The following is a 20,217-nucleotide window of genomic DNA, read 5'->3' on the forward strand; positions in this document are numbered from 1 at the left end:
TCTGAGCAAAAAAAAAACAATCATACTAAATGACAGCCAACACTCTTTATGTCCTCATATTCAGCATTCCATTGTGAATAAACACTTAGTGTATCTTTCACCTTAGAGGGTCTTGCACACGACACATTGTCTTGGTATGTTGAAAACATATGGCATTTTCATTTTAAAATCTGTCCATATAAGAGAAAGTCACAGCGCGGACACGACAGCCTATAATTTCCTTCAGGTTGCCATGGCAACCAGAGTTCTGCAAGGAATTAATTTTTTTTAACAATTTTGAAAAAGCACCAACCAAGGATCAATCCTATGAAGTTTCATCAAAATTGTCCAAGCGGTTTAGGAGAAGATGATTGTAACCAATTGTTGACACTTTTCCTTTAGGTTGCCATGTCAACCAGAGTTCTAAATGGAATAAATTTCTTTGAACAATTTTGAAAAAGCACCAACCAAGGATCATTCCTATGAAGTTTCATCAAAATTGTCTAAGCAGTTTAGGAGAAGAAGATGATTATAACCAATTGTTGACATTTTCCTTTAGGTTGCCATGGCAACCGGGCCAAACAAAATTATGTGAACAAATTTAAGAGAGGTCCATGCAAGGACACTTCAAACCAAATTTGCTGAAGATCTATCAAGGGGTTCATGCGAAGAAAATGTTAAGTTTTTTTACTAATTTTAGCTCTGGTGGCCCTTAAAAGGGGCCAAACAAAATTATTTGAAAAGACCTGACAGAGGCCCATGCTAGGATGCTTCAGACTTGAAGATCCATCAAGCAGTTAATAAGATCAAGTTGTTTAAAGGTTTTTCTATTTTTTGCTCTGGTGACCCCTAAAAGGGGCCAAACAAAACCATTTGAACAAAGTTGAGAAAGGACCATGTAAGGATGCTACATATCAAGTATGGAGTCATTCTGACCTTTACTTTCAGAGGAAAAGATGTTCAGTGACAAGACAATGTAAAAACAAATGACCCCTGAGCAAGGCCAATTTGACCCCGGGACAATAATTTGAATACCTTTGGTGTAGGTCCACTAGGTAACACTATATACCAAATATGAAAGCTCTAGGTCTTATATTTTGGAGAAGAGGATTTTTAAAGTTTTATAATATAAGACTATATAAAAACAAATAACTTTCAGGGCGGGGCCAATTTTGACCCTGTGGCAATAATTTGAACAACTTTGATAGAGGTCCACAAGATGATGTTGTATACCAAATATCTAATCTCCTGGCCTTACGGTTCTGGAGAAGAATATTTTTAAAGATTTACTATATAACACTACGTAAAAACAAGGACCCCCTAGGCGGGGTCAATTTTGACCCTGTGGCAATAATTTGAACAAATCTGGTAGAGGTCCACTAGATGATGCTTTATACCAAATATCTAAGCCCTGGGCCTTACAGTTTTGGAGAAGATTTTTAAAGATTAACTATATAACACTATGTAATGAAACTAGTGACCCCTGGGGCGGGGCCATTTTTGACCCCAGGAGAATAATATGAACAAATTTTGTAGAGGACCACTACATGATGACACATACCAATTTTCAAGGTTCTAGGCCTTGTGGTTTTTGAGAAGAAGATTTTCCCTATATAAGTCTATGTAAAACAAGTGAACCCCGGGGCAGGGCCATTTTTGACCCCAGGGGGATAGTTTTAACAATTTTGGTAGAGGACCACTAGATGATGCTATATACCAAATATTAAGGCTCTAGGCCTTGTGGTTTTGAAAAATAAGATTTTTAAAAGTTTTTCCTTTCCGTTGGCATGGCAACCAGAGTTCTGCATGGAATTCAATTCTTTGAACAATTTTCAAAGGGGACCACCCAAGGAACATTCCTGTAAAGTTTGGAAGAAATTGGCTAAGCGGTTTATGAGGAGATGTCGTTTAAAGTAAAAGTTTACGGACGGACGGACGACAGACGGACGCCGGACAAATTGTGATCACAAAAGCTCACCTTGTCACTATGTGACAGGTGAGCTAAAAACATTTACTTATTAATTATTATAGCACTGCGCATAGTAATATACTTTTCATTTTTTCATCCCCCCCCCCGGGAATATATGGCATACACAAACCAAACTTATACTCTCAATTGTTTCAAATGAACATTATTATTTATTAACTATTTTGATTCAATTAGCATTCACATTTAGTCAAGTCACCATGATTTGCATTTGAATTTTTGCTATTTGTAACATTAGACATACCTTATATACTTCATTTGTACCAAAATTAAACAAATAACGATCTGTATTATAAGATAGCATAATTTGAAAAAAAGAAAAAAACAAACTTTTATTACTTAATTAATTGCTTAAACAATAAACATACATTTTTCCATCCTTTTTTATGAAATTCAAAAGCCATTGCATTACTCTTCATATTGACAAACAAGAAATAAAAATAGTTCATGTATGTAATCATCTATTTATTTAATTTAAACAATCATTTGATATCATTATAATTTAGTTCTTACAAATCATGTAAGTAATTTCACTTTCAATAAATTGAGAGTTAATAAACAGTCACATGACAAATTCCTTTTATTGGATCTTCAATGTCAGATGGAAAGCTATTATTAAGGACCCAAGTGATGTTTGTTCCTGCATCTGAACTGCCTAAATGCAGCCAATTAGAAATTTTGCATTGAATGTTACATATTTGGGTTAATTAAGGGCTATAATCCCTGTCCCGACAATTTTGAAGATATAACTTAAGAAAAGTTATTGACTGGCTAAAAGAAAAATATAAATCGAGGAATATAGGCAATGTAATCTTTACAGATATACAAAAATGATTCGCAGATACATATTTAGACTTATCGACATTTTACTTAATATCAGGTTCTTACAAATTATTTATAATATTATTCTTCATATACATACACATTATTTAGTAAACAGTACTGTTTCAACAATTCAAACAAATACATAGTTACAAATCAAATGTTGCTGTATTATGGCAAACACTTGGTGTTCTATCAGTACTTTAACTGAACTGGAACCTCAGATCAACCCATAAAGAAATGGAGTCTAGTAACTTCCCACTCGCCTGCCTCTTGGAACAACTGGGCCATGATTTTACCAGTTACCAGTAAGTGTTCTTTTAGACCATCATGTTGATCAAAAATGTAATCAGACAAATCAAGACTGTCCGTAACTGGAAATCGGACCTGTTTCAATACATAGGCCACACTTTTTTTATCCAACTCCTTCCAAATGATGGGTAGTGACATGGACATTCCTCAATCTAACTTCTGCAGTGACTTCATTCATTCCTTTAGTCAAATACGGACAGTGTGAGCTGTTGAGATAGACAGCTCCTGTGACATCACATTTTATTGTGAAGAATGTCCAGCATAGATGGCTTGTCATCTAATGTAGCTAATATGTCCGCCCGGTCAGCTCAATCAGTAGAGCGTTGGACTCTGAATTGGATATCCCGGGTTCGATTCCCGGGCGGACCAGGTCACCTCTGTTGTGATTGGTTATGAAATCCTTTCTACGACCATTCGCACTGTACCACTGCACCTGGCATGTACAGAAGCTGTCAGTTCCTTGCAGAGGTGAAGGCACCTAGTACTGGTTCTGCCCAGGATAGGTGTGCGGTGGTTGAACTGTCACTCTGGGACCCTTCAATGTGCTCACGCCGGGACCCGGAGTATAAACTACTAACACCACCACCTGGCAGCCTGCACTGAAGCTTGTCCATAGCCCCATATGTGTGGCCAGTCATCCATTATCCCCATTTTAATGATAATCTGAAAATAATCCCAAGCACATTTATATGCATATTTATTATATCATATCCACTTCTATACACTTATCTTCTCTAGGATGTTCAAACAGGCTTGATGTGACAATACAAAATGTGAAGACAAATAAACAGTGAGATACAACAAGTATATTGAATTTTCTGTCTGATTTAAAATGATTTGTAATATAAACAGGACAGGTGAAACTTCCTATTCGACAAATATCTTTTTTTATTGTCATTTCCAAGCATTTTTTATGATTAGATTATTTAATATTTCACAACTTAAATACTATCAGGAAGTCATAAGATTAACCATCTATATATATATAATAAATCATATATATATATATTTAATATATAAAAACAAGTCATTATACAAATGATATACACAAATTAAAAAGGTATTTATACTTCTGAAACACTGTTGCACAAGCCACTGGGCACAAAGAGGTTGATGAAGGTTTTCCTGATGCCCTTTGAGGTTTCCCCACAATAATGAGAAAGATGACCTCTGAGAGAGATGGTGGTTATTTCCTGAAACATTAAATTTATACATGTTGTATATAATTTAAAAAAAAGGACACTTGACAATATACAGAATGCTGTACATAAAATTCATAAGTCCTATAAATAAATGCTTTTGAAAAATTCCAGAACATATAAACAGCAAAACCCAAAACCTCTTGATTTTGTTCTCAATTGGCCAACAGGGAAGTATTTTTTTTTTCAAGAATCCATGAAAACCAGTGATATAAAACTGCTGACAAAAAATTAGATCATGCATTTTTCTTTAACTGTTAGTAATAGTTTAACCCACAAAACATTGGCTTTCAAACGAAAATATGCAAATCTGCAAATCTGCGATATGATCTATGTCAGCAGTCTTTTATCATTGGTTTGCAGATACTATTAAACCCAAAAATTTGCTCTTTCCAAGACAAAAAAAAAAAAAAGTTGTAAAAACGGTAAATTTGTGAGAGTGCATGCAGCTTTAATAATAATTAATATATTCTTGTAATGAAGCTGTTATGTGCTAAAAATAGAACCCAATGAAAAATAAGCATATCCTAATAAGCCTAGCTTTAATATTATGAAGTATTTACTGAATCAAATAGACATATATAGGCAAATGACTGAAAAGCTACCATAATTAAAGCTGCACTATCACAGATTAAACATTTCGACAAATTTTTAATTTTTGTCTTGGAACAAGCCAATTTTTGCTACAATCCATGGAAACCAGTTAATAAGACTGCTGACAAAAAATTAGATCGCGGATTTTTATATTTAAGTTCATAAATTGATGTTTTATGCATTTTTCTTAAACCGTTAGTAAGGTTTTAAGCTCTAACATTTTCGAAAATATGAAAATCTAAGATCTGTTTTTTTATCAACAATCTTACATCAATGGGTTGCAGATATTTACGCAAAAATTTGCTCTTTCCAAGACAAAAATAAAAAAGTTGTAAAAATGGTAAATCTGTGAGAATGCAGCGTTAAGAGTATTTTTTAAACTTATAATGAAAGTCATTTGCATTTATTTTACATAAGCACGAAAACTAATGTGTTATTTATTCTGAACTCCTTTATAAAAATGTAGGACAAAACATCCCATGTCATTTTTGACTAAGGGGACAAAACACGTCCAACCCATTTAGACAGGGTTGACAAAACAACCCAGATCATTTTGACATGGTGGACAAAATAACCAGGAAAATATTGGCAGTTCAAAAAGTTAAGACCCCCCTCCCATCCTACCAACACTTGAAAGATTAAAACCAATTGGCCATTATCAAGATGTGTTTTATTACCCCCAATAAACACCCTTTTTCACTTAATTTATTAGGTTTAGAAATGTTACTATGGAGATCTTTATCACAGCATAAGGAAGACACAGTGACTTTAATCATAAGGATTTGCTACAAAGCTACAGTACAATATTAAGTTCAGCATTATGATAATCCTTACTTCAAAACACTCAAGATTCTTAAAAAGGTGTTCAAGGCCAAAATCTAATATTCATATTCATTACAGGCTGCTTTGCATGACAATTATTAATTTTAGATATTTGCTTTAAGCAATTTATTTTTAATTATAAAAACACTTTCTCATAGTTTTCATCTTCTTTTTGATATTGACATGTTAATATTAAAGGGGCCTCATTTGTTTTTAATATTTACGTTAGTCTTATATTAAAGCTGCAACCTCACAGATTGAACGTTTTGACAACTTTTTTTAAAATTTTTGTCTTCGAACAAGCGAATTTTTGCGTAAATATCTGCAAACCAGCGATAAAAGACTGCTGACAAAATATCAGATTGCAGCTTTTCATACTTCCATCCAAAATTGATGTTTTATGCATTTTTCTTAAACTGTTAGTAGCAGTTTAAGCTGTAAAACATTAAATTTGGAATGGAAATATCAAAATCTGAAATCTAATCTTTAGTCAGCAGTCTTTTATCACATAAGCAGGTATTTACACAAAGAAATTCTAATACATAAAGTTTAAACAAAAAATAAAAAAGTTGGAAATCAATACATACACAAGTTGACTAACATATATTTTGAATAATAAACCTTAAATTACTTTCCAAAGAATGCATTTAAGGAAAAGTTACTTACTGAAAACAAGACTGTAACAATGCATGTATTTTAAAGTGAAAACGCATATATATTATGTATTTTAAAAATGTAATCCTTTATACTTTTTACTCTTTCTGTTTTTAAAAAGGATGTAACCCTAACCAAATCATTTTATTTTTGGCCCTACTATAACACAATCAAGAATTTAGCCCCACATTCCAGAATGCAGGGCTTAAATTGTGTTATCTTTTTGATCACTGACATGACATCATTGACAAAATAAGGATTCAAAAATCTTTGTTTCCGCCCAACTGACCCTATTTTTATCCTTCTGATCCTTTTTTGTTTTTGGAGTTTTGATCAATATGTGCTTTTTTAGTAAAGACCTTAATAATTCCCTGATATAGGTCAGTTTGCCAAAGAAACATGGTCCTAAAAAAAAAACAGTTACCGTATACCTACCTTTTTTGATATTTAACTGGAAACTATGAATACTTTTTTTTGGCCTAAGCAACAATTTTTGTTTGAAGCCAGTGTGCATGTGCATACTGTGTTTTTTTTTACTTAATTACATTGTATTGTCTGCGAATTACCAATATCAAATCCATTGTCCTATTTAACAGGATAATGGTTTTGATATTGGTCCCGTGTATTATCATTATAAAAAGTGTAGGAATTTTATTCAAGACCATTTGCAAGATGTGTCATGTTTGGTGTCAATATTATGCTTGAATGATCATATTTTATATTTGTCATTGTTAGATATTTAATTTGTATAAAAAAATGAGCAATAATAAAACCTCTAAAGTTTTTTCCTCAGTTGGTAAGAATTACACCTGTTGTTGTTGTTGTTGGGTTAATAAAAGTCTGCTTGCCTATGGCTCCATTATGGCTTGACCCTGTCACACCCCCTAGTGTGACTGAAACATATTTGTGAGGCCAAAGGGGGATCTATCTTCATTGAATGTCAGTATTTATTTTAGCTCCACCCCTTTTACTTGACCTGGCATCGCCCCTTTCACTGAACCTGACATCTGATTGGCTGAATGAATATGCCTTTTAAAGGTTTCCTTATGACTGACAGCCCCCACCCCCCACAGAGAAAGACTGGTCATTTGAGACAATCACTATCATATTTTGAAAAGGCGGCTATATGCATGACTATGAATTGGCTTGTAATTGATTTAAGATAATGATCATTATCTGCAGTTATGCACTTAAATTCATAAAAAATTCATGTTCCTTATACTATGAAAATTTTGGAAGAAATACATGACTGTCAATTTAGAATTGAACTTAATTTCCATGTAAATATCCTTAAATTGTATAACATGTCGAAGGCAAAATGTAGATTTTCACAGATTGATACAATTGCTAAAAGGCATGTTCATTTTTTCAAGATAATGACATTAATAGAAGGTTTCTACTTTGTGTAAGGTTTTCTGAATTTAAACATTTTTTTTTGTCTTCAAGTCTCTTAACATTACCAAATAAAAAGAACTGTCCTCCAGTTTGTATTATGTAGAATAAGATGTAATTTGGAAGTAACTGTAATTTGTTACAAAGATGGTTTAACCAAAACTTAATGAAAATCCCACATTGATTTCGTGCATTTATATATATATATATATATATATATATATATATATATATATATATATATATACATATAGCCCTGAATAGTTGTAGCCCGGAATTATAGCTATTCTAGTTTTTCCGACCTAATCCTCCGGTACAAACAAAATTAAACCGTTGTAATATACACACATTACTTTGGAAACAATAGAGTCATTGGACTGTTACATGAATTTCAATAGCTCGAAATTCACCTTTTATTTGTTACTTCCGGGCTATATGTATTAACATAACAGGGTTTTCCCATGCTGGTACAAATAAAAGGCGAATTTCGAGCTATTGAAATTCGTGTAACAGTCCAATGACTCTATTGTTTCCTACGTATAATTCCGGGCTACAACTATTAAGAGCATATACTATCACACTCATCTGATATATTGGGGATTAAATTTATGTACCAGTACATTATCTTACAGAATGATAGTGATAGTCATTATCAAATTATTATCCTGATTAATAAGTAAGTTGTTGAGTGAAAACTATTTTTAAATTGAGACAATAAGGTGGATGACATGTTAAGTTATTGAAAGCTTTGAAGATTTTATACAAAAGTTATAAGTTGTCTCAATTTATGATTTCGAAAACCATTAAATTGGCAGGCCTAAGCATCATGAGCCACTCACAGACTTTGATGGAATTGGTAAAAGACAAAAAATAAATATTTACTTTCTTAGTGTTGCAATGCAAAAGATACTGGGCCTACTTTCTATCGAGTAAAACATTCTTAATATATATTTAGCTTTTTTCCATTTGCCAAATAATGGAAAATTATTTGAACTTGATTTTGAAAAATAATTATTTTTTATCCTGACTATATAATTATTTAGTCTTTAAAACAGACTCTCTTCCTTTTAAACTCTAAAATATCTTTAAAAATAAAATAAAATACATTTAAACCCATTAAGATTTAATTAATTATTTAAACAGGCCAGTCTGCACTGTCTTTTCAGTAAGGATTTTAGTCAAAATCATATCTTCGTAAGAACAAGACAGTACACCATAGGTAATTATGACCCCCCCCCCATAATTATGCATATTATGCATATTTGTATACATGAATTAGCTAGACAATATACAACGATAAGTGTATTGTATATATTAGTGAGCAAATAAATGCATTAATAAATAAATAAATACAGATTTATACTGGTAATTAGATTTATAAATATAAATATTTTAGGAAAGATAAACATTAGATAAAAAATATTATCAAAGCCTTTTTAGCCATATTGTATTGGCTGGTGGGGTTACTCAAAATTACCGTGCATGGTCCGCTTACAACCAATTAAATATTTTCAATAGCTCTGAGAATGATTCATACAATCTTTGATATGATGTCAGTTTTTTTACATGGCATGGCTTGACTTGATCAATATAAATTTTATATTATATGACTTGCACAATTCACATGACTTTTCATATATATCCTTTAAGTTTTGTGTGATAATAGATCTTTGATCTAAATTTGTGATTCAAAACTTAAAGATACATATATATATATATATTTACTGCTTCGGAATCACACTTTACACACAAGACATGTTAAAATAGATTATTGTACTCACTGTTTTTTAATTTAAGTTTATTCATCAAACTCTGTCACTCTAGCTGTCTCTGTATTATCAGCATCACACATCAACTAAAACAAAAAATAATAAGAATTATAACAAGAAAGGTTCAAGTAGTTAGAAAATATATGGGCTGTCATTGGACATATAATATAACAATTTACCATGATTCCATGAAATATTTTTACGAACTAGCAAACCTGAACTCCTTTGTATTTTTTTACATCTTTTTGAGATTTTGCATAAAGCATCTATCTAATTCTTTGTTAATTTACCACATTAAAATTTATTGATTAACTGTACTTTTATTTATTTTATAAATATCTTATATGTTGTGCACCAGTCAATTGTAACCCTGGCGCCCCCAGGTCCAGGGAATAGCGGGGACTTTGACTTTCGGTCTAGCCAACCCTGGGTCTAATCCCCTCCCCTGCGGGAACGAACTGATGGTAAAACCCCGGCCAAATGCCCCTGCACACCAGAGACTCTATATAAGGCCCAATCTCAGCTAAATTTGGCTCAAAGACAAAACCACTGCGGTCACCCGGCACTGCGTGGCCACATAGAAAGTAAAAACACGGCCCATTTCCCGACTATTCCCAGTATACCCCCAGACCGGGGGGTGTGCGTGGTTAGTAACCGTTACAATTGACTGGTGCATTGGTTATAATAACTGAGAGGCCTCAAAGATGCTCACATGACTGTGACCTTTTTGACCTTTTAGCAGATTAGAACAAAGAAAGGATTTTTAAGAAATATACTCAATGAAACAGAGTGAAACTTTATTCAGTGGCTATACACCGTATGATGAAATAGCGAAAGAAGAGAAAATTGTCGAAAACGGACATGAATTTGGTATCAATGTGTACAATGCATTGAAACTAACTAACTGAAGTACCACATAGTTTACAATTAATTGATTTTTCACATTTTTTTTCCATTAAAAAAGATTACTAGGTGGGTATACCTAGTATAATTAATTTTTATGTGTGATTGGCTAGTCGATGTTAAAACTTAATGTTACCAAGCTAGGTATATATTAAATCAAATAAACAAATGTAAACTTTCATAGCAGTGGATACAACACTGGACTGCAATTTTGGTGACCACAGTTTGAACCCGGTCTCTGTTATTTTTTCTTTACATTTTGATATTTTTTTACCAATTATGATATCAAAAGGATAAACATTTTATTGAATAATTGTCCTGTATACTGGGACTGACCCTACTGTTTGTATAGTCCATTGGTTAAAGAAAATAGATTAAAAAAGAGAAAAAAATAATTGTAAAGTGTGTGTTTAAGGTAGCACTACCCTAATGAAAACCTCCACTTGAAATGCTTCATTTTAATGTTTTATCCTTTATTGTTAAGCACATACCAACACATCTTTTGTGGGTTCATGTGAGCAGTTCAACTTCAAAGCAACCCAGAAGCTGACATACATGCCATATCCCCCGGAGGGGGAAAATCCCCCGGAATTTCGACCCATCCCCCGGTCTCCCGGAGCGGGATGAAAATCCCCCGAAATTAAAAAAAGTGTGTTTAAAATTACGCAAAATTATCACAGGGTTTAATTATATATGCCTGTTTGCAGTTATAATGCCCTTCTTGTCTTAATTGGATTATCAACTGAAGGTGTGTTTTAACAACACCAATTGGGTGACATTTAATAAGTCAGCAGGGCACATTTCATGCATTGTTTTGATTGAAACTGTCAAAATTTGCATAAGAAATGTCAATTAGACAGGTCAGATAAAAGGACGATTTTTATTGGTTAAAACTATAGGTTTTATCCAATCAGAGAGGATGTAACAAATTAAAGTGTTTAAACATGTGTCATTGTCATCAAAATGATTTATGATTTAAAGGTGACAGTACATTATTTGGTAAAGAAAAGGATTAAAATAACTAATAGACAATGCTGTTCTTTGTTATGACCCACTAATATGTTTACATAAATGACATGACCTTCATCTCAAATATCGGAAAATAACAGAACTTCCAGAAGAGAAACTGAAAGTAGACAATTCGGATGAAATGACTTTTATTTATTTTAATATTATGGTGGTGATGTTTTTTATTTTTTGATGAATGCCAAAAGATGATATGTTTAAGGTATGCATGATCAAAATATCCATAAATTATGTATGAGTCCCTTTTGCTGAGTGGTTATGCTATTTATTTGTCCATGACGTAAAAAGCGTAGGTTCACCCCTGATTAAAACAAGACTTTATTTTCATACTTTCATTGTATTTTGTTCTGCAATTTCAGTATCAAAGAGTTAACTAATTATTTCAGACACATTACCTGGAAAATGATTATTTGGTGCCAATGAGGTACGAGTCCCTTTAAGAATGACAAAGTGTTTTTACAATCAGCTAGATAACAAGTTCATTTTTTCCACATATACAAGATGATTTACAAGTAATCATCATATGTGTATTTTTGCTTCACTGCTATCTTGTAGGATGACTGGCTTATATACTACTACCGGGTATGTAGTAAAGTGACAACATGGCATTAATTACCAATAGCGTTTATTTTGTAATGCAAAATTCACCAGCCTTACATGTTTGTACAGTTCGATATTTTTTTCTAAAACATATACTAGTATTACTGTTTGAGGAAGGCATTGGCACATGATGCATGTTAACATTCTAAAATGCCTTGCAGCATTTTTAATGGTGTTTAGCTTGGACCAGCTCAAAACCGAATAATAGGGGTTGGAAAGTCTTTGGTTTAGGAGTTAAAAAGTCTTTAATATGGTTATTAAAATAATTCAACTAGGGGTTGAAAAGTCTTTGTTATAGGAGTTAAAAAGTCCAAACATACTGTTGTTGTTTTTTTGCATAATGTTCCTAAAAGTTTAAAGATATTTCATATTGATAAGGAACAGGTCATGAGTATTTTTTTAACTTGTTGATTTCGCTGTAAAATGACATTCACAAGCTAAATCTTAGTAGACCAAAGAATTGTACGTTTACGGATTTTTGTATCTTTTTTGATATGGCAAATCCTTCACATACAAATTGTTTAGTATCAAAAGTGGGTAGTTATTCCGATCGGGATTCTGGGTTAAAGCATTTAACATCTCAAAAATATCATAAAACAAGAAATATTACCAGATTATGTAATTTTATATCAGTTCCATACATAAAAATGTCATATCCTATGAATAATTATGAGTTTGACGTTTATTTTTCATTTCTTGCTGTCAAAACATAGCGATATATACATGAAGGGCACCTGCAAGGCTTCAGGGCACAATTTTTAAACAATTGGAACATTTCGGCCATGGCTGAGTTGTTACGATTGTATTTACGAGGTCTATCTAGAAGCTTGTCAGTGGTGGCCGAGTTATTACGATTGGGTCGAGTTGTTCCGCTTGGCATAATTGTTGTCTGTGTCAGTCAACTTTTGTTTTATTGGAAAGGTAAATAATGTGTTTTACTGCAAAATAACTTTTCACTTACATGGTAAAGTATGAATATAAACCTTTATGATCAATTTAAACCATAAAATAACTTCACTTAATACAATTTCAATATTTTTCAAAACACCCCCGGTTTTTGCACAAGCCCGTTTAGACGTTACTGGCTAAGGTCACAAATCCGAACACTTTCTGATGTTTTTTACAATTATCTTGGAGAGTTTATGTTGTAGTAAGTTAAACTTTCGTATGAAACATCTTTGGTTCATGTGAAAACAGCTGTCAAAGTACAGATTCACGATCTCGTCAATATTATGTCGAAAATCGTTCAATTTTATGGATAGTAAATCACCCTTCAAAATACGCTATGGAGGGCACAAATACCGAACACTTGAAAAGCGAAAATACATGGTCATACAATTATAATTAAAAAGTATGCTATAATAAATAAATGGCATTTTTTAGAAAAATGCTTAACAAAACAAGATGAAACTTCGCAAGTGTGACCAAGGCAAGCCTCTGTTTTGATCTAGATCATCGAATAATCGATCACGGTAAACAAACGCGTGTTTTAGCCGGTGTTCAGGATTTGTGCCCTGTTAGGAAATGTACCGTCAACCAGTAAGGATTGGAAGAATGTATTACACGTCTATAATTTTAGACTGGGGGGCGGGGGGGGGGGAGCTACAATAATAAGCGATAAGGGATACTTTTTTTATTATTTTGACATTTCATGTGTATCCCTGTAACTGCCATAGTCTTAAAATCGTCAAAAGACCCATTGACGGTCATTTAGGTGGACTATAGGGGGGGGGGGTGGGGGGGGGCATGGTTACAATTGACTGGTGCAACCACTGGGACACCATTTTTTATTATTTTGATATTTCTTAAAATACTCGTTGACGGCTATTTAGGCAGAGTAGCCCCACTCCCTGTCGAAGTGTGGATAAGAAGAGGACTGTTTCAAGTGAACGTTCTTTACGAGATGTCCTACTTATTGACTGTTTATATATTCAAAAATCAAGACAAAAAATTAAATGGAAAAAAATAAATGACTTACCAATGGGTGTTTGAGATATCCATTTGGCACCACTTTAGTGCCATTCATCGCTCTTCAAAGCTCCATAAAACAAAATCATTCGTCTAACACATTCCCGACATCTTAACACAGATGGTATTGATTACTGTGACATGTTGGTGTTAAACCGGTTTGAAGGTGCATTCACTCGAGTAATAAAGTCAAAGATGCACTCTAAAGTACTGCCAGATAAGGTTTACCACAATTAATAATGTTGTTTCAATATTCCTAAAAGAATGAATAAATGTCGAAAACAATGGTTCTTATGAAGGATATCGAGTTAAATTTGAAAGAAATGAGCATTACACACGGTATTTCTACCTTATGAGACTATAGTAGACCACAATAAATCTTTTAGCATTTACCAATCATTTAATATTTTTTGCGCTTTCTGCTATTAAAAACACGGTTACAATCTTGTTATCAGTAATAAATATTTTCAATAAATGCATTATTTAGTATGTAGTTAAAGGTTTATCAGTCACAATTGATGTTTGTTATATATGTGTATGTATTGATTTTGAATAACAGTGTCACTAAACAAAAAATAAACAAATTTACGCAATTTCACAACCTTTTTTCCAGTTCTTCTGGATTACCCTGTATCCCCTGCCTCGAAACGAAAAGTTAACTTGGACGACATCGGTACGTTGTGGTTGGGGGGGGGGGGGTCACCCCCCCCCCCTCCTTCTGGCCACTAGTGCAATTGCAAAATTAATTTTGATGCGTGAGGGATATACTTAAGCGACGATGTTAACCATTGCTTCAATATTTATGCATGCATATATGTACTTGTTGGCATTTTGGGTGCCTCATTTCTACATCAAAAATGCTCAACCAGGTATGAGTTTATTGTATAAGTTATAGCTCGTAGTTTGTAAAATGTGGTTCTTTAGCAAATTTGTTTTAAATACGAAATAAAAGGTGTTGCTTCCAAGGTATGCATGATCAAAATATCCATAAATTATGTATGAGTCCCTTTTGCTGAGTGGTTATGCTATTTATTTGTCCATGACGTAAAAAGCGTAGGTTCACCCCTGATTAAAACAAGACTTTATTTTCATACTTTCATTGTATTTTGTTCTGCAATTTCAGTATCAAATAGTTAACTAATTATTTCAGACACATTACCTGGAAAATGATTATTTGGTGCCAATGAGGTACGAGTCCCTTTAAGAATGACAAAGTGTTTTTACAATCAGCTAGATAACAAGTTCATTTTTTCCACATATACAAGATGATTTACAAGTAATCATCATATGTGTATTTTTGCTTCACTGCTATCTTGTAGGATGACTGGCTTATATACTACTACCGGGTATGTAGTAAAGTGACAACATGGCATTAATTACCAATAGCGTTTATTTTGTAATGCAAAATTCACCAGCCTTACATGTTTGTACAGTTCGATATTTTTTTCTAAAACATATACTAGTATTACTGTTTGAGGAAGGCATTGGCACATGATGCATGTTAACATTCTAAAATGCCTTGCAGCATTTTTAATGGTGTTTAGCTTGGACCAGCTCAAAACCAAATAATAGGGGTTGGAAAGTCTTTGGTTTAGGAGTTAAAAAGTCTTTAATATGGTTATTAAAATAATTCAACTAGGGGTTGAAAAGTCTTTGTTATAGGAGTTAAAAAGTCCAAACAGGTAGGGGTTGAAAAGTCTTTGAAATAGGGGTTTAAAAGTCTAAGGGTTGAAAACTGAAAAGTGTTCTTTTTTAGAAGGGTTAAAAAGCCTCTTGGGGTTGAAAGGTCCTGCTCCCCTGCAGAACAGTGTGTATGAAATAAACTATTATCTTAGGTAAAACATTTCATATGGATTTCCATCAATTAATTACATCTTCATTAAAAATCAAGAAAATGGTACATTTTCTGTGTAAAGGTACTGACAACCGATATAACATTTCAAGCGTAAAAGTGAGTATAGCTTTGAAAAAATGAATAAGTTCTTAGTCGTTTGTAACCACAACTTAATCGATTAAAAATGGCGTCTGAGGAGACGAAACTAGTGTAAAGATATTTAAAAAATGGAATTTGTGTCACTGGTTGAGTAAGAATACTTCAGGTAATTTTTGATATGATTTATTGCATTCAAATTCATTAAAATATGCTTAAATCTTATCGCTAAGATATCAGCACAGAAGTATTAGCTTGGAATTGGATGGATACAATGTCAGGACACAGGTAAACAATAAAACAAAACTTCAAATATATTCCTAAATAAATAAATAGGTGTTCTTTTAAGAGATTTAGGAAAGTTGAAATATTTTCCCATTAAAATTTATTGCCAGAACCTCCAATTGGATTAAGCCCATTGCCAATGTTACCAATTGGAAGATTCCAATGGGACAATGTTCCAATTGGAGTTTTCCAATTTCCTGACTTTTCCCATATTATAACCATTAATGATAATGATTGTTATTAATCACTAATTCCTTTTTTGAAAATGTGGGAGAATTTTCCAACAAAAAATGTTGGGCTGATTTTCCAATTGGAAAAACCATTTTTCCAATGGGAAGGCCATTTTCCAATGGGACTCCCATTGGAAAAGTTGACTTTAAATGCCAAAAAAACATATTTCTAAATTAAATTTCAGGAAACAAAAAATATCTCTTATTAGTATTACCTAACACATTTTAAAAATACAAAAATAAAAAACATTGGGTGAAAAATAAAAAAAATAAGTTTGCAAAAATTCCGGATTTGCAAACTTAATCCGGATGCTGTTGTTGTAGAAATCAATGGTTATGTTGTAGAAGTCACACTGTGTATGTATTATCAGTCATCGATTATCGGCAGTGACTGTTATGTGTAGTAGTTACTGTTATTGTTTAGCAGTCACTGTTTTGTTATTATATTCACTGTTTTGAAACCTTAAATAGCCAATATATTCACCTTATATTTGAGTAGGGATGGCAGATGTCGGGGCTTAGTCAATACAATGTTTCCAATAATATGGTGCTGTGGCAAGTATTTTATAACATTTACAGGTAAAATCATATTCATTTACCCTTGTGTTTTTTTTCAAAACGGCTATTTGCAATTATAGAAAATCCAAAATCATCAGATGGTATCTAGAAATTAAAACAAGCGCTCGCCAAATACGCATTATTTCCTTCACATATTTTTTAAAAGAGTTCTTTGACATTTCCCGTACAAAGACCCTCGTCATGCATCGAGTTTAATTGATGACCCTTTAAAGAAGAGCTGGTCGGACTACGTTTGAGGTTTAAGATTATACCTCTAAAGATTACATATCCAAATTCAGAGAGAACCTCATGATTAAGTTACTTATGAGCATCACTACTAATTAGCCCTGCCACAATTGTAGCTTAAGTTACTAATGCTTCTCATTTCTTATTCAGTCAAGCTTACAAGAGACTGGCTTTCTACCACAGCATCGTCTTGGAGGAGACTTTGCCTAGCAGCTTCAAAAATGGATAATTACATTATATTAGAAGATATACTCCTTATCTAAAGTGAGACGGAACATAGAGTTGTGAGCTTGATTTCGGTATGCAATATGTAAAATATACTGAAGATATATTCTTAACTGTTGGTGGAACAGATCATATCACTAATGAGCTTGGAAGTACTAAATGTATGTCAAATAAATGTCTTTATTGAACTTTAAATATGAAAATATGGACACTGTGACGTACACCACAATAGCCCATGTTTACAAATGGATAGTTGCTATATGATCAAAACTGCTAATTAAATGTTACTTGCCCTGTCCCTGTAGTTTTTATTAAACTGTTGAAATATGAACATCTTAAGCAATAACGCAAAATCAAAAGGTTTCGCACTTAAAGAAATGTATTAATATGTATTATAAATTTACCGCTAAGACATAGAGGTAAATCGTGTTAAGGTTCTGACCCCCCCCCCCCCACCCCGAGTAGTCCCAGGGCCTTACCTTGCCCCTTACTTTCTCGGGGGTCCATTTACCTACCACGTTGGTGAAACCAAAGTATGTGGACTTGGTTCAGATGCCAATAGCCGTCCACCCCGTAAAACAGTGAATGTGAATTACCCACCGCCGAATGAGCCAAATACTGATGCATAACGGTCATCAGGGCCTCATACGCAACACGCTTGGAGCTTCTTACATTCAATACAAAGATGTGATCTGACTTTATTAGGAATAACACCTACTGCAGTCGCTCCATTTGACCAGACAAGTTAAATGCTGGTTTGGTCCTTTCACGGCCGACCTCTCACAACCCTGCAACCTCTGGACACTCTAGCAGTTCTTACAGTTGCTCAAGACACACATGAGAGGTACCGAGGTCGGTCTTCGGATGCATTGCTACCATTGGGACAACACCCTGGACTGACCACGCTTTCACTCGAATCACGCGTTCGAAGAGTAGATCTTTGGATCAAGACCCGTTCTCTTGGGTAACCTTAACATCGAGAGCCTCTGGTAGCTCCACATATCATATAAGTGCCCGATTCTCAATGTTAAGCTCCCAAATGGTGCGATCCAAGTGACAGCGACAATAACCACCGGCAGGCAGCGAGGACACACCATCTCCCTCACCCTTTGTGAGACCAAACGCCTCACGAAGAAAGAAACCAGGTGGACCTCCATCATAGAAAGAAGATGGACAGCCATCTTCCTGTGCAGCAATGCTGTGTCGGCATTGCCAGACGGCAATACAGTCAGGTCTGCCGAAATAATAACTGACATCGCCAAACATAAATGTTCCATTGCGCTGTTTAGTTCAGCAGATTGAGTTTCCCACTTTCCGATTATGCACATGTTTTCCATGTTCACAATTAGATCGGTTAAGGTAGCGTTCATACTCCTCAGCCAGTGGTACACTAGCTTGAGGGCACTCTCCGGAAAGAAATATCCTCTTCGGTGACCAGTATTTCAAACGCCCCCGGAAGATGCAAGTTATATTCATGACGAGTGCACGACACGGGAAAGGGACACTAAGGACACTGTAAGTGTTAACCGTTTGGAAGAATGCTCACGGTTTTCACCACAGAGGCCCAAGTTTACGGAGTGTGAACAGTCCGCTCTTCCGACCTCAGGTCCTCACGCAGCCCGTCGGTTGGTTGTGAACATGAGCGAAGACCAGACCCAGAGGCTTCTGTTATCTTTACCTCTTTGGGCCAGTCCTTCGCCGATTTAGCTGGTGAAAGGAGGAGGAAACCCTTTTTTCCAGAGGAAACAGTTTAAACCTCCATTTATTCGGCCATAGGATGCTGCGCTAGCCGCCCCTTGTTTGCAGAAACCCGCTCCCAGTTGGGTTCGATATATAAAACACCGGATAGAATCCATCAAGGGACTATTATATCGTTCCATTAACCATTGGCAGAAGTCCTATAATGCGTGGTTCTTGCCTTATGTATTTTAACACCTTGCAAACTTTCTAAAGCAATTTCAAAGTTGCGACCCAGATCTGGAAAGGGACATCAAACATTCAATAGAAATGGCCAACCGCTGCTCTTGGGGTGGCGTTGGCGAACTGTGTAGCTAGAGGGATGCACTCCACCCACTTGGTTAATTGATCTACCATCATTAGGATGTGCACATTGCCCTTGGAGGTTTAAGACAAAGGACCTTAAATCCAGATGCACCCTGTCAATAAGGCACCCGGCTTGGTACTCCGTAAGAGGACATTTTCACCCTCTCATAACTTTTTGTTCTGATAACATATCTCGCAGCCGGACACAAATCTTTCTACTTCCTCGTGAAGGGCAAACCTGGTTGACTTTTTTCATACGTTGTCTGGTTCTCACGGTTGCCTGATGCCTCACAGAGGGCAAATTGTTATTTAGATTTAATGGGGCACTTTTAAGGGATACGGATAAGATTAACATCAAATCTTCAGAAGTTAGTTCTACATCATACAGAACATCATCCTCAAAAAAGCGTTCATTATTTAACAATTAACTCTTACAAGCCGGACTTGATCTAAACAGTTATGCAGGCTTAGGGACAGACCCTTGTTGCAACCAATACCGTAGGTCAGACGGTGATATATGCCGAATATATGAAACCTGGTTCCTTGCTTAACGTGGGACAGACAGCATATACCCGTTCATTCTCCTCTGTACGAATTTAAGAGCAACTTTGCTCCTACCATACACAGCCGAATGAACTTGCCGGTATTAACGTATGACCACCTGGATTGTACC

At 34.5% G+C, this 20,217-nt stretch overlaps 1 long non-coding RNA gene across 1 annotated transcript; it reads right to left on the reverse strand.

The window, feature by feature from the left end:
* Window positions 1-2,772: 2,772 nt before the first annotated feature.
* LOC128224803 (uncharacterized) lies at window positions 2,773-14,142 on the reverse strand. Its single transcript, XR_008259547.1, has 4 exons — window positions 14,038-14,142; window positions 9,543-9,616; window positions 4,171-4,293; window positions 2,773-3,763 (listed from the first exon to the last, which is right to left on the reverse strand). It is a non-coding gene; the product is annotated as an uncharacterized LOC128224803 (long non-coding RNA).
* Window positions 14,143-20,217: the final 6,075 nt, after the last annotated feature.

The sequence above is a fragment of the Mya arenaria genome, chromosome 17, assembly GCF_026914265.1.
Source record: "Mya arenaria isolate MELC-2E11 chromosome 17, ASM2691426v1".
Lineage (NCBI taxonomy): Eukaryota > Metazoa > Mollusca > Bivalvia > Myida > Myidae > Mya > Mya arenaria.